At 42.3% G+C, this 15,587-nt stretch overlaps 1 protein-coding gene across 2 annotated transcripts in view; it reads left to right on the top strand.

Moving 5' to 3' along the window:
- LOC310701209 (uncharacterized protein) overlaps window positions 1–15,587 on the top strand; it is a 39,823-nt gene extending 24,236 nt beyond the window's left edge. Inside the window, exon 2 of one of the 2 annotated variants that reach the window (XR_014522944.1) lies at window positions 14,513–15,587. The gene's annotated coding sequence lies outside the window, so the exon portion shown is untranslated. Of the gene's footprint in view, window positions 1–5,444; window positions 6,967–14,512 lie in introns of those variants that run through there. The other variant, XM_083491724.1, reaches the window with a different exon arrangement.

Genomic DNA, 15,587 nt, shown 5'->3' with positions numbered 1-15,587 from the left:
TCATTTATGAGTTCCATCTCCAGAGGAGGTACAAGCAAACAAACAATGCTGTGTAGCATTGTAGTGTAGGTTGTCTGCCACAGCTCATCCTTCTGAAGAGCTTTGTGAAGCCAGAAAGTCTGCACACGGTCACCCAAGTGGTCCCTTCCCTTGTTTACTCCCACTTGGGTAGCTATCTGCAGTTAGCTTCTAGTCAGCATTGCAAACTAACTCTGGAAAGTGATGTGACAGGCTTCCAAATTCAATCAGCCAGCTTTTCAGTGGCCTGGCCGGCTGTTTCATTGTTTGGATGCAGTGATGCTTCTGGTCTGTGTTGGCAACAAAAGCTTCTGTGTGCTGTGCTTCCTAGAAGCCTACTCCACCTCCTTTAATTCTTAGAAAGGGGAGAGCAAATGATTCAAAGCAAACATTTCAATGGCCTTTCTTCTTAGAATAAAAACCGTGGCTGTCATCTACTTGTTTGGTAACTCTGAATAACAAAGCATTGCACGATGTGTCCTGCAGTGCATATTTCCCCAGCACATTTTGCTACAGTCCACTGTAAACTGTCCCTTAGTGAACTGTGGGGTGAGTTCATGCTTTTTGTGACCTACTTTCTCCCCACTGTATAATCTCGACTGAGATGCCTATAAAAGAAACCTGTTCCATGATTTCATTTTATGCTGGGCGTGTGTATCTCCCTTTTGAGATAGGTAAGTTTTTTTGTTTTGTTTTTTTAAAAGAGATCTAGTGCAATCTTCACAAATCTTGTGCCCTCTGCATGTTTCAAACTTTCACTCTTAGCAGCCTCAGCCAGCAAAAGTTCCAATTCCAAAAGTGAGAAGAAGAAGAACAGGAGGAGGAGGAGAAAAGGGAAAGGAAAGAAAGGGTGGGAGGGAACGTCCAGGTGAACAAATCAAAACAATTTCTTTTTAATTACCATATTTTTCACTCTATAAGACGCACCAGACCACAAGACGCACCAAGTTTTTGGAGGAGGAAAACAAGAAAAAAAAAATATTCTGAATCTCAGAAGCCAGAACAGCAAGAGGGATTGCTGCGCAGTGAAAACAGCAATCCCTCTTGCTGTTCTGGCTTCTGGGATAGCTGCACAGCCTGCATTCGCTCCATAAGACGCACACACATTTCCCCTTACTTTTTAGGAGGGAAAAAGTGAGTCTTATAGAGCAAAAAATACGGTACTTAAGCTCCTCATGTTTTCAACAGAGTGCTTCCTCAGGGGCACTCTTGAACAGCAGTACTTAACCGGGTGTCTACACACTTTTGCAATTCAATTCTAACCCATTCATCAGGCCAGACTAAATCAATGTTTTCCAAAGAGCTGGTGTGGTGTAGTGCTTAGAGTGTTGGATTAAGACTGGCAAGACCAGGGTTCAAATCCCTGCACTGGCCTTGAAGCTCACTGGGTGACCTTGGGCCAGTCACAGACTCTGAAGGTGAACTACCTCACAGGTGAGAATAAAATGAGGAGGGGGGAAACCTTGAGCTCCTTGGAGAAAAAGTGGGATATAAATGTAATAAAATATATAAAATTCATTTTGAAAGGAAATGTTAACCAGCAATTGTGGAGATAAAGATTTCAAGTGCCAGTATTTAGGTAGCCTTGCTTTAAGTGGACAATATGAGGCCAGTTGAAATAGATAGTGTTCAAGGGGTTGCTCCTTTGTGCCCCTCATTTCCTTCTTGTGGTCATAACCTAGGTGATTGGATAATGACTTCATAACAATAGGCCAAGCCACTGGAAGAGAAATACAGCCTTGCATGGACTTTGAAACTAGGGTTATTTTGATTATTTCCTTGCAAGAGAACATTAGCAGCTGAAACATGCAGTAATTAATGGATGGAATTTGCAATAACAGGAGCAATTAACCAAAGGGGCAACTGTTAATGGCTCAAAACTTTCCATCGTTCAATCATAGGGAAGTATATTTCTAACACAAATCAGTGATAAATGGCTGTTGAGAGGAAAGCCAGTGGGATGGCTCTGCTTCAACATCAGCAGTTAATAGTGCCGACATAAACAGACACTTTGGTTGTGTTTATTTAATATATTTCACGGAAAGAAATTCCTGTGTTTGAAATAGCAAGTTTCCAGCCTCAGCCAGGGACGATGTTAAATAAACAGCCACATTTCAAGGGGAAATCTCTCCAAAAGAAAGTGATATGTTTCAAAAGGGAAAGGTTAGATCTGTTTAACTCCCCCCCCCCCCCACTCGCTTTGTTGTATGGAACTTTTTCTGTGAACATCTGGAGCAAAGTGGCATATTTATGTGCAAATGATGACATCACAGCATTCCCCAACGAACACTAAAGAAGCAACGGGCACTTATAGAGGAACCTCATAGGGAAACTGCAAAACCGGGACTTGGTGTTTCTACAAGGCTCTCAGCTTGGTTTTGCTGGTTGGTTGCTGAGATCTAAACTAGGCTGGGTGCACAGAATGCAATTAGCCATTGTGACTGCCTTTTCAAAAGCAATTTGCAGGTGTGGAGGGTGCAGTCTGGGATGTGCTGTGAGGGGCTTTAACCCTTTGTCCCTCTTCAATGTGGACCCAATTTGTAGCTCTCTTCCTATGCCTGAAATCTGAATTGCAGGGAAATTTCCCATTGGAACGAATGCCCCCCCCCATCCCCGCAGATGTGGGTTGAAGTTGATATGGAGTACACCACCTGACACTAGCAAAAGTAATGACTTTTATTAAATATTGTTGCATTGGTAATTCAGAATCCTACTCCCAAAATTCTGGCAGTTCTTGCAAGGGGCCATAAAATTTTCATTCCAGATTTATGGCAAATAGGTGCAGACATGGTAATGGTTTTTGTCTGTTGCGTGTAAATTCATACACATAAATTGTTAGGTGTCCAGAATATTATTGAACCTTCTGAATTTGCATGGCCTGCTACATTTATTGCTGGAATATGGGGGGGAACGTGATTGCATTTGTGTTCTATATTTCAGAAGTGAACACACTAGACCTTCAGTACTTTCTCTGATAAACATTGCCCCTTATTTCATGATTTCTGATCTGTCCTTCAATTTTAGGAATAGTTGTTTGTCTTATTCTAAAGAATCAGGAGGAAAAATAGGTGAAGAGTTTCTTTTCCCCTTCACGCAGTAAGGGTGTTGCTAGATGCAGAACGTATGAGAGGCTGCAACAAAGACTGTGTACACACTGTACAGAGTGTGACATCCCCAAAGAACTGTAGTTTGCCCCTCACAGAGTCAAAATTCCCAGCACCCTTAACAAGCTACATGATTCTTTGGGAGAAGTCATGTGCTTTAAATGAGCTTCACATGTACAGTGTGTATGCCGCTTCAGTTGTGCTGGAAATTTGGAGACAGTGTCGAATTCAAGTTCTTCTGTGTCCAGGAAGAAAAGCTGCTAACCAACAAAGATACATTATTATATGTTTGCTAACTGCTCTTTCTGAACAGAAAATGAGCCATGTGGACCTTATGTTGGGAGGACCTACTGTCCTGGTATTGGAACTTCACTGGAAAGCTGGGGTAGAATGAGCAGGCAGTTATCCATGGCCTAATTTTATATTACATCACACACACACACACACACACACACACACACACACACACACACTGCATTCTGTTAGGAAAATATAAATATTTGAGAAAATATGCTTTGTGAAACTGTATATCAGGCAAAACTGCATATAAATGTGCAAATTAGGGGGGAAATCACACTAAATTGCTGATTAATTTTCACAAGGACTCTTTTTTTTTTTTGAGCAAGGATCTAGATGCGTCTGCTAGGAGCACCATGCCCAGTATTCTTGACATGTGATTTGTTCTAACATGCCTGTGAATTATACATTGGGAGCTGTTTGTTTGTTTTTGCTACAAAATGCCAAGAGGAGGGAGAGAATACAAAGCTGTCAAGGGAACTGAGATGGGTTAAAGCCATGGTGGGCGAAAAATATATTAAGCACCCTACCTAGCCAAATGCGAGAGGGAACGTCTAAACGTTTCCTAACCTCGGGTCTAGAAACTGTCATGGAGGCAGCCAAGGTCAGAGAGACCTAGATTGGAAGGCGCCCAGGAGCAACCCTCTCCAAGCGCATGACAGTGCAAGAAGGGTTACATGGGCAGGCCACTGCTGGCTCAGCCTTGCTATAAACAGTGCTGAAATGTCGCACAAAGTTTAAAATAAAACAACCCCCGAAAGCCAACATCAGGAGGAAGCAGAATGTGTTATGAAATAAACCTTAAAAAGCAGTTATGTCAGGCAGGCCTGTTGTTAACTTGTCATTTTAAGGATTCCTCAGGGAACATGTTATCTGTATCCGGAGATTGTTAACATGTGGGTGTTTTCTCCCTCTCTCCTTAAAGCATTGCTCTTTGTGAAGCAGTCATAGTTGTTATTTTTCATTTTGCTCAGTCATTTTATTGGGGTGTCACTCTGTTTGGCAGAGGGAGCTGGGACCACACTATCTGCACTACAAAATAGGGAGAGAGGGAGGGAGAGAGAGAGAGAGAGAGAGAGAGATGTAGCAATTGTCAAGGACCCCCTGACATGCTTTGTGATTACATTCCATTTGGTGGTGACTTTTGTGTGGTTATTATCACATGGCCTCCTGGGAATTGCAGTCAACAAGGAAGGACAAGGACATGTTGATGCCACCATTTTGGGGTCAGCACAAGGGTGGACCAAGGTAGAATAGCAAAGCGGAAGGGATAGAAATAAAAATTGAGAGGAAGGGGTGAATTATCTCCCACCATTCAGGCACATTTCCTTTTAAACTGGAGTAGATGAGCAGGAATTCTTTTGAGATAGCAGTGTGGTTTTTGCCCTCCCTCAATTGATCTCTGGGATCCACAAGTTTGACTGCTGAGTGCATTGTGATATGTAGCTTTCTTTGGAGTAGAAATGGTGGACTAATGCTATTCTATTTATGTATCAGCTGCATATTAAGAACTGGCCAAATTCACAAGCAGACTAGGGAATTGCAATCTTTGGTACCATAAGATAGAGCTGAGATGCTAACTTATAGAGTGTGCCTTGCATGCAGGAGGTCCCAAGTTCCATCTCCCACATGCCCAGGTAGGCCCCTAAACCTGTTCCGAGTTTTCTCCCAACCCTTCAAAGTAGATTTAGGAGGTGGGGGATGCAAAGGCAAGGTGGGTGGGTGAATCTCATTTCATGTGTGGACATCTTCCACGCCCACAATTTAGCTTTATCCTGCCCATAGCATCATTCCCAGGGGACGTCTGGAAGGGAAACGGCAAGCACCCAGAGGACCACAGCAGGCCATCATCACTACCATAGTGGTGAGGAAAAAGTGACCTGGGTGGGTTTGGTGCACCTTTAACCCTCATCCTTTTGAGCTTTTAGTCTAAACATCTCCTATGTGAACTTCTGTCCCAGCGCTAATGAAAAGGTATGATTTGCTGACTTGTTAGGATTCTTTCCATATGATTTTTGGTTCCAGACAACCATGACCAAAGATGGTACGTGAGGAAATGTGTGAAGAATGAACACATGCAGCAGAAGGCATCACCGGTGCCAAACAGAGCCTCATGCCTTATTCAGAATTGCGAAACAGAGTCCAAAATTGTTCTTCTGGAACCTGATACTGTTGGCGGATCCATTTCCAGGTGCTGTTAAAAATAATGAAGGTAGAATGAGATAGATCCATCCAACAGCTCCAAAGGGAATGCCTTTCAAAGGCGAATCCACCCGTAGCTCATGAGGTAGATATGCAGCCTGACTAGGACTGCCAAGAGGGAGCCTGCCAAGATGGAGCCTATTCCAAGCAAGGTTCTGCACTTGTGTACACAAGCAAACAGACGGCTCAGAATCAGAAAGCAAAGAAAACACAATGAGGGAGCTCAAACATATCCCCATGTGCAACCCATTAGGGATCAGCAAGGAAGAGGCAATGGAACATTCAGGCTCAATCTTTGTGGTCCATTTCCCCTGCCAAGTCACGGTCTCTGGGCAAAGTATAAATTAAGCCGCGCAGTGTTGTTGTTGTTCTAAGCAATGTTTTCCCCTGCGCTGATTTTAGATGGCGTGAAAAAGATCTTGTGCACCTGTGCAGGCAATTTTTGAGAGCCTCAGAGTGTGGGCAGCGTACAGGACAAGTTTAATCTGATACGATATGGCTGGAGTTTCCCTGGAGTGTAACCTTTGACGTGAAAAGTCAATGCGATGCGTGAGAGAGAGATGGATGATTTTTGAACTGCCTTACCTGAATCCTGCTGTAAACTTTTCCCCTTCGTTCCCTGTTGCCTTTCTTACCCACCCAAGTCTTTCTCTCTCAGCATCGCCGCTTGCCAGATGGAGAGGAAGCCAGCTGTACAGGAATGGAATTCATGCAGCGTGCTGACTCACTGAGTCACTCCCCAGCCAACCAGCATACATCCAGCTCTTTCTCTCCGTCGCAGATAGTGGAAAGCAAGAGCTTTGAGGAAGATGCTTCACGGGTGTCTCTTAATGTTTTGGAGGCCACAGCTTTCTCTTCTTGTATGTGCAGAGGGACATTACCAAACTTCATGCTCCCAGGCTTTCCTGGTAACATTCTTTTGTCATATAACATGCCAGTGTGGCAGGCTGTCGAAGGCATGTGTCACACTGTCAATATGTCAAACACTCTCTGCTGGATTTTGATCATCTGCTGGCACCCAAGGACCTATTTCAGCCTGAAGAAAGTGTTGTGGTCACCACACACACGCTCCACAACCAAACACACATCACCACATATTCTACTGGCTACAACAGAAGCCAATGTGGTGCAGAGATTAGAATGTCGGGAGACCCGGGTTCCAATTGACATTGACTAGGAATCTTATTGGGTGACCTTGGGCCAGTCACTGCTTCTCAGCCTAATATACCTCACAGGGTTGTTGTGAGGATTAAATGAGGAATGGGAGAACCTTGCAGGAAATGTAATATCAATGTGATAATTAAAGAAATAAAAATAAAATGGGTGCACATGAGTGCCCAAAGCAGCCCCTGGTGTATATTATCTGGCTCTTTTTGTTGCATTCTTTTTTTTTTTAAATGCGTTTCTGAGGCAACAGTCTATCCAACAGAGGAAGTCAAAAGAAACAGGTGATAGTCCAAATTAAAGATCTGCACTTGCTTTTGGGGCAAAACAGTCTCGTAAGAGGCTGCACTGCACTGGAAGGTTGAGCTGTGGCACTCAACGGCCAACGGCCTCGTCTGGAGTGACAAGCTTCCAAAAGAAAAGAGAAAAGACAAACAAACAAACAAATTTTGGGAAAGGAGCAGAGAACTACTTTAGCTGGATTTTGGAATGAAAAGAGGGAGTCCACTCCGGATTTGGGAAAGAAACGTGTGGGAAAATGTTTCTGAAAAAAACAAGGTGAAGCATAATGTCCTGCGAAGTTTCTGCGGAGGATGGGGATAAGGGTGAAAGAAAAACTGCTACAACTGTTACAATTTAAAACTAGAATCAAATACCCTCTCAACCCAACAAGCAAACTGTATCCAGATAGAAGTGATTAAACTATACCATTATACAACTGTTTGGCAGGGAGAAAATAAAATGAGGATTTAAACCCCCGCCCACTTGTTAAGCAGGAGGGCAAAGATCTTTTCATTGCATTCTGATTGCGCTGCCTTATTTCCTGAGAATTTTGTAATTGTTTCTAAGCCCCTGAGAACCCAAATAACACTGGGTGGCTGCCACAATCAACCTACCAAAGATGGACTCAAGGAGCTGGTCTTATGAGAGCTGCTACCAAAATGTCACCTAAAGTAAAGTTTGAAGTGAAGAGGGAGGAAGGGAGTCTTGTTCAGATAAAACTCTTGAGGAATTTCCTGAAAGCCAAAGCATTCCAGGAAGAGCAATGAAACTTGTCAAGTTGGTTCCACTCATTCTGAGCTTCTCACCAGATATCACTTAAAGCAAAATGGAAACTGAATTTGAAATTCATCGGGTGGGGGTGGGGATATTCAAGGTGCTCTGATGAAAACTAAAATATTTTTAATCAGACAAGTAAAATTTCTCAAGGTGTTGTGTGAGTACATCACATCCACATTCCAAAATGCAAGCAATGCACACTTATCATGTTTCCCCCCCCTTGAATGGTGCTCAAATCCTTTCAATGTTGCTAACACCCTTCTTAAAATGTAACACTGAAAACCTGAACCCAGGAATCCTCAACAGAAAGGCTTGGGAACAGAAACTGATAACAGCCTGACAAGACAAACAGGAACAGAATCAAGGGGTTTTGGGTGACAGTCCTCTATCTGAGGGCTGTCTGGTCCAAATCTGGTTTGAGAGCAGTTGACATTACCCCTCAAGAGCAACTGAGCAGCAGACCAAACAGGCAGGTCACCTGGTCACACCATGGTGAGATGTATTGCATTTCTATTCAAATTATAGCAATTATTTCTAAATTTGTATCTATATAAGCATATGCATTTTGGTACCCTCCTGCCCTCTGCTTTGGTTATTCATTTCTGCCACAGCCAGGAGCCAGGACATGGTAGAGCAAAACCAGAAATTTCCCAGTCTGAGGCACTCAAGACCAGGTGTGTGTAAATCTGGGGAGGCTGCATGTGTACATTAGCTTGAAAACCAGCAGGCATTAGTTGGAATGCTAGATATTTTAAGGGCAATCTGTGTAGGGTTGCCAATTGACCACAAAAACAGCATCCCTGTGTGCCCATTTTGCTTTGCTTCACTTTCAACCCCATTGCAAAGCAAGGAGCAAAGCAAATTCCCTTCCCCTACCTCCCAATGGCATTTTTGTTTTAATGTTTAACAGGTTAGTAAAATAGTTTTGTGTCCACCTCAGTTCTGACCCTGGACCTGCCAGAAACCACCCTTGGCTCTGTCCCAGGCTTCCAGCCCTAGATTCACAGGACCCCTCTTCTGACCAGGGACCAACAATTTTGATGTTATGGGTTGGCATCTTTAAATCTATTCCACTTCTGTGGGGGGGAACAACAATATAAATTCATCTTGATCCAGCGACATCTCATTAACATTTAGAGAATGCTTTAAAGTCATCTTTTCCCTTCCAGATAGCTTGTGAAATAAACAACAACAACAAAACCAGTGTATGTGGCACATGTGTGTCTGCAAATAATTGCTTTAGGTCTCATAAACCAGAGAGATGATCTGTCATATCCTTCACTGTGACCTTGGTCTCATTTAATGCTTGTTTAGCAGCTATTCAGATCACCCCTCAGTTGGATAGAAGGTGGGGCTGTCTTTGCACTGCAGGAGTTAATGCATTTGATCCAGCTGCCTTTTCACCCAGGGTCATTTTATCTTTTGGAAATTCATATTCTAAGAAAGCAGTGAATCCTTCCAAGTAACTCGCTGGCACATCCAAGAAATGTTGTTGAAGGGAATGTTGTAAACGATCCAGTGAAGAGTTGTTGTTGTGGGTCCCCCCTTTTTTCTTTTTTTGGTGTTTGTGTGTGTGCTTACTTTTATTTTAATAAGGATTTAAGTATGTAGCCATGCATGCATTTTAACTGGGTAATGTTTAGATTTAGATTGCAAGTTACTATGCAACCAGCTTCCAGAAAAATGATAAATCATAGTCATAAATAGACAGATGAAGGTGGAAGAGATCCCAAACCTTGTTATAGCACCAACATTTGAAGTCCAATTTGTTCTAGTTCCACACAGAGATAAGAAGTGGTCATGCCTCATTACTCTATAGTGCTTAATGCTAAAGGGCATATTTTGAGGTTTTGCTTTCTAATATTTTGAGAGAGGCTGACATGTAATATGGGTCTCCAGGGGCACTGTCTTTGTAGAAGCCCCTAATACAACTGCTAACGAATTGTCATAATTGGAACATATCCATCCTATCCTATCTGGTTGCAAACACAGGGAGGGTGCAGAGGGGAGGGGAAATAATAGTCCGGGGTGTATTTTTTCACACACACCCTGATCAAATCCTCTTGGATATCTGCATTAAAATTGCAGTGGTTTTGGGAACAAGCGTTCTCAGATCTGCTAGTTAAGCAACCATATGTGAGACAGCAATAGGAGACTGAGGCTTGGTTTATGAATGCGACATGCAAGGAAATGAGGTTGTGGGGTTTTGAGGTGATAGAACTAGGGCAGGCTGCAAATAGGGAGATCACATTTCTGAATGCTTCTTCATGTAAAACCAAAGAAAACAAACAAAAGCTCGTTGTTGTTGTTGATAATTTATTACACTCCCTCCACCCTAAAGTCACAGGGTGGGTCAAAACAATTTAAAATACAACATTAAAAAGAGTTTAAAACAAATTACAATCACAAGAACAATGTGGATCCTAAAATATATGTCTCAAATCTCAAATGCCAGGACATGACCTTCCTTCTCCAAACTGCCTGCAAAGCCTCCTCCTTCAGCCTCTCTCACAGCCGCTGTATGGAAGAAGAAGAAGAAGAAGAAGAAGAAGAAGAAGAAGAAGAAGAAGAAGAAGAAGAAGAAGAAGAAGAAGAAGAGTAGTAGTAGTAGTAGTAGTAGTAGTAGTTTGGATTTGATATCCCGCTTTATCACTACCCTAAGGAGTCTCAAAGCTGCTAACAATCTCCGTTCCTTTCCTCCTCCACAACAAACACACTGTGAGGTGAGTGAGGCTGAGAGATTTCAGAGAAGTGTGACTAGCCCAAGGTCACCCAGCAGCTGCATGTGGAGGAGCAGGGAAGCGAACCCAGTTCACCATGTTTCTATCCTATCCTGGTGAGTGCAGGACTGCTGCCACTCTGCACCCACTTCCTCATCACACACCAGTGCTGCTTTCATACAATCAGCTGTAGAAATCGAGGCCAGAAAATACTTTCTCCTAGAATCCACCATGGAAGGAATAAATAGAAGTTTAAGAGTGTTCTTATTGTTTTATCACTTGTTTGCTGTCCTGGGCTCCTTTGGGAGGAAGAACAGGATACAAATTTAAAATAACCACCACTACTACGTAATAATAACACACACATACACACACAAGAATTACAAACATTCATTTGATAAGGAATGAAGAATGGTTCTGTCTAATAACCTAATTTAACGTAACTCGCTTCTTTTCCTCTCTCTCTGATTCCTCTTCTAACTGATTTTTTTACCATTGTTCCCAAATGAATCTCCACATCACTCACTGACACCACCCATCATTTCACCTCGCTCTCCTGCTCTCCCTGATTCTTCCATGCCCCGCTTAAGCGATATCTGAACAGGAGATGCTTCCTTTGTGCTAATCCAGTAACGGCTACGACACTGCGCCAAAGTCCGCTCCTCCAATCCTTTTTTAAGAACACAGGAAGAGGCCTACTAAATCAAACAAAAAGTTCACCTATCCCAACCCCGTCTTCCCTGGGGTCCCAACAAGATACTTCTGGGAAGAGTGCAGCAAGACCTTGAAAGAGATAGCCTGCCAGCAGGTGATATTTGGAGGCAAACTGCCTCTGAGTCTGGTGGTTCTGTATAGCCATTTTGATTGTAGCAGTCGACAGACCTGTCATCCATAAATTTGTCTAATCCCCATTTCTGTCTGCACAGCATACTCCCTTTGACTCAGCTGAACAGCTGAATAACTCCTGTTCCTGCTTGCTGTGTGGAGATGATCTGTTTATAATATCCACAGTGCAAAACGTGGGACCTCCGTTTAATATGCCGGCTGTTTTTCAGATTTTGCATACCCTAGCAGAGTTAGTTAAATTCCAGGGGGTTGCACATCTGGCCATGCACAAACGTGATGTGATTTAGCAACAATAATAAACAAAGCCTGCCCCAGAACGCATGCAGGAGCCAAGTAATTATGAGAGCGGGAAGTGCACATATACAGGCACAGTGCATAATGCATAATGAAACATGATACATGGTGGCAATAGAGAAGAACAAACAAATCAAATATCCAGGTTGGTGATGGAGTGGCACTGGCATGAACACAGCTCAGGCAAAAGTCAGCATATTTGCATTACAAACTTACCTTGGTTCACTTGGTTTAACTGTTAAAGCATACCCTAAAAATTCTGGGCTATGCGACTGGATGAGAGGACTATGAGTTCTCTCCGAGAGAATATATACATGTGTGTATATATATGTGTGTGTGTGTATATATAAAATGGTTTTTCATATTAATATTTTACAGTCATATATCCAACAAACAACATAGAATCTCATGGACTTCTCTCCTCCCCTTTGTGGGTCCTATTATTAATCATTTCCCCCTGCATCTTTTATAATAATCCTAATCTTTTACCTCTCCATTGTGTCCAAAATTCACCATTAAACTACAAGTGTTATTCCAACCCTACTAACTATTTTAACTGTTTACAATGGTTTTTAAGATAAATTATAAATTTTCCCCATTCCTGATTAAAATGTTGATCTTCCTGATTTCTGATTCTTCCGGTCATTTTAGCCATTTTGACGTTATCCATCAACTTGATCTGCCATTCTTCTCTGGTAGGGACTTTATCTTCTTTCCATCTCTCATGGCACCTCTCTCTCGCTGAACCAGGAATCAGAATGAACGAAGATAACATGTGCTGGATCACCTATCACTAGTCCGGCCTGAAGGATAAAAGGAATCTGTGGCTTGAGGTAGCATATCCATCACTGTCACTCACCATTCTTTTGTGTCTCTGGCTGAGAAAACCCTCACTTTTACCACTCCTCTCCTGCAAACCCCTTCCCTCCCCAATCAAGAGCTAAGATTGATGTGCCATTTTGACACTAAACTGAATGGTTAAGTTGATGGTGCTGGTCAGTGCTGACCCTGTCACATAACACCTGTAAGGAATCTCAGCTGGGACATGATGGACTCTCCAATGTGCTCTTCAAGGCTACAGCATACTGCAGTGTCATACTTCCCTTTCAAATGCCCTGACTCAAATTCTCCAGAGAAGGGATTTGGGATAGGACTGCAGAATATAACAATATTGCAGCAAAAGGCCAAATCCTTTCTTTTCCTTTGACAAGAACACAAGTCTCAAAAATCAAACTGCGTATCTTTTTTTATCTTGGTGATTTTAACCACGATGCTAATCAATCTACCCTAGAAGATGCCCATCTTCATGACGCAGGGAAAGAATGTGTATTTTCCTCCTTTGGATAAGACCCAACAGTGTGAGGAAAGGAAGAAGACACAAGCCACTCGTACTTTCTGCCTTGCCATTTCCTTTGAGTGTCCCAAGTGGATCTAAATAGCACCCCGATACATCAAAATCAAACCATTTAAATTCACTAGTAACAAGCTTTATTTTTTCTGCTTTCAGCATTATTGTGATGTAATGTTTCCTTAATTTTTTTGAAAGCTTTGCTTTTACTGTGAATAAAGCCCCAGTTCTTACCTGCTGTGAAAAGAGCACCCTATGAAAGCACTAATTCCTGCTTACTATTTACTGTCCTATGGAGCTGCCCTTGAAAATGGTCCAGAGGCTCAGCTAGTGCAGAATGGAGCTACTTGGCTGGTGAGCAGGTCAGCCTGATGGAAGTATGTGTCACCAGTCCCAAAATTTCTGCAGTGGCTGCCAGTGAGCTGTTGGATTTGAGTTTGGATTTGATATCCCACTTTATCGCTACCCGAAGGAGTCTCAAAGTGGCTAACATTCTCCTTCCCCTTCCTCCCCCACAACAAACACTTTGTGAAGTCTCTCAGCCCCGCTCACCTCAAAGAAGTGTGACTAGCCCAAGGTCACCCAGCAGCTGCATGTGGAGGAGCGGGGAAGCGAACCCGGTTCACCAGATTGTGAGTCCACCGCTCTTAACCACTACACCAGACTGGCTTAATTCACCCAATTCAAGGTGATTGGAGACTCAAGCACATAAAAGTCTGCCTCCCTTAATATCAACCATCTCAGGCCTCACAATGGGCAGTGGTTTGGCAGTGCTGATTCCCCATTTGTGGAATGCTGTCCATGGCAAGGTGCATCTGTCTCTCTCCTTCTTAATATTCAGGAGGAATTTTAAAACATTCCTGCTCACCTGAGGACTGAAAGATATCCCCTCTGGCAACCTTCTCATTATGAGCTGTGAGGATATGTGATTGTTTTAAATGTTCTTAATCTTTTAAAATATTTTTACATATTTTATTTTTAATTGTGCTGTTTTATTGCTTTGTTGCCTGTTGCCCTGGGCTTCTTGGGGAAGAAGGGCGGAGCAGAAATTTAAGAAGCAAATAAACAGTTGGAGTAGCAGCCAAAACACCTGGAAGTAGTGACTGAACGATTGCTCCTCTCTGTTCCTCTTAATTTCAATTCTCCACATTTCAGGAATTAGTAATTAAAAAAACACAAAACCCCTGAAAATTCATCATTGTTTTTGTTTTTTGTTTTTGTATATTCCTATATGCAGCTTTGACTAAGGTACACATTTTTGCAGGCAATTTCTCATAATGTAATGCATTTTTTTTTGTATTTTATTTTCACTAGTACTGTATATTCATTTTTATGCACACTTCCTTTCCCTCTAATATATGCATTTTTGCAAAAATGTTTTGGTTGAAGAACTGCATTGCAAAATGAGAATAAGTGTGAATTTCTCATATTGTGTTGTTTTGATTCCCATATTGTTCCAGAAGTGCAAATTTGATAAATCCACCAAGGCTTCAATACATGAGATGGTTAGACACTGTTCTTGAAGCTACCAGCATGAGTTTGACCAAACTGCGGGAGGCAGTGGAAGACAGGAGTGCCTGGCGTGCTCTGGTCCATGGGGTCACAAAGAGTCGGACATGACTAAACGACTAAACAACAACAAAATCAACTACCTCCCCCAGCCCTTTCTGCCACCACTGCTTCCTCTCTGGCACCTCTCCTTTGCTGCTTCCCATGCCACTTCAGAGGAGAGATGAGAGAGCCAACTGCAAACCATGGAGCCTGGTGACCACCAGCAGATTCCCCTGCCCGAGATATCCCTGCCCAAGGACACCAATAACCATGAGAGTTCAGCTGCTGTTGATTTTGGTCTTGCTTCTGTATTTGATAGTCTCACTTCATTGCAATATTGCATCTGACTTGCTTACTCTGCCATGTTTGAATCTGTTTGATTCATTTTGCTATGAATTGCTCATGATGTCTGTTGACATTTATGATGAGCTGCTTTGTTGCATGCTTCAGCCATGGAAAAGTGGCGTATAATTTCAATTAAATTGAACTAAAATGAAACATGACAGCTTAACTGGATGAGGTGTGGTTTGAATGAATGTCATTTAATTTCTGCTTTTCACTGGATTGTGAAGAGAGCTGATCCTGTGGCTTCTTCAGCTCCTGGTCTGATACCAATTTACCCTTCCCAGCCACCATGAGTGTGGTTCAGCATTTGCATTGCTAAAAGCACTGCAAATTAGCAATCTTGTCGTGACTGTATGCTTAATTGCACAAAGATTCTTTTTGTGCAATATTTTGCCAATGTGCACCTGAACATTATTTTTTTAAAAAAACCATACACCAAAAAAAACAAAATGGATGTGATTTTTAAATATTGTGTTTTATGACACTTAGATAGGTTTTGAAAAACAACAACAACTAAACAATATTTATTGGGTTTCCTTCCCAAATAAATAATAGAAACAGTTCACAAGAAAGCATAAATCCAAAGATCAGAAAATGCAATATACATAACAAAATATGGACATTGCCATTAATGAAGCA

This window comes from Podarcis liolepis, assembly GCF_965112155.1.
Source record: "Podarcis liolepis genome assembly, chromosome: 1".
Lineage (NCBI taxonomy): Eukaryota > Metazoa > Chordata > Lepidosauria > Squamata > Lacertidae > Podarcis > Podarcis liolepis.
The sequence above is the reverse complement of the archived record's forward strand: the minus strand, read 5'-3'. Positions and strand labels throughout refer to the sequence as shown.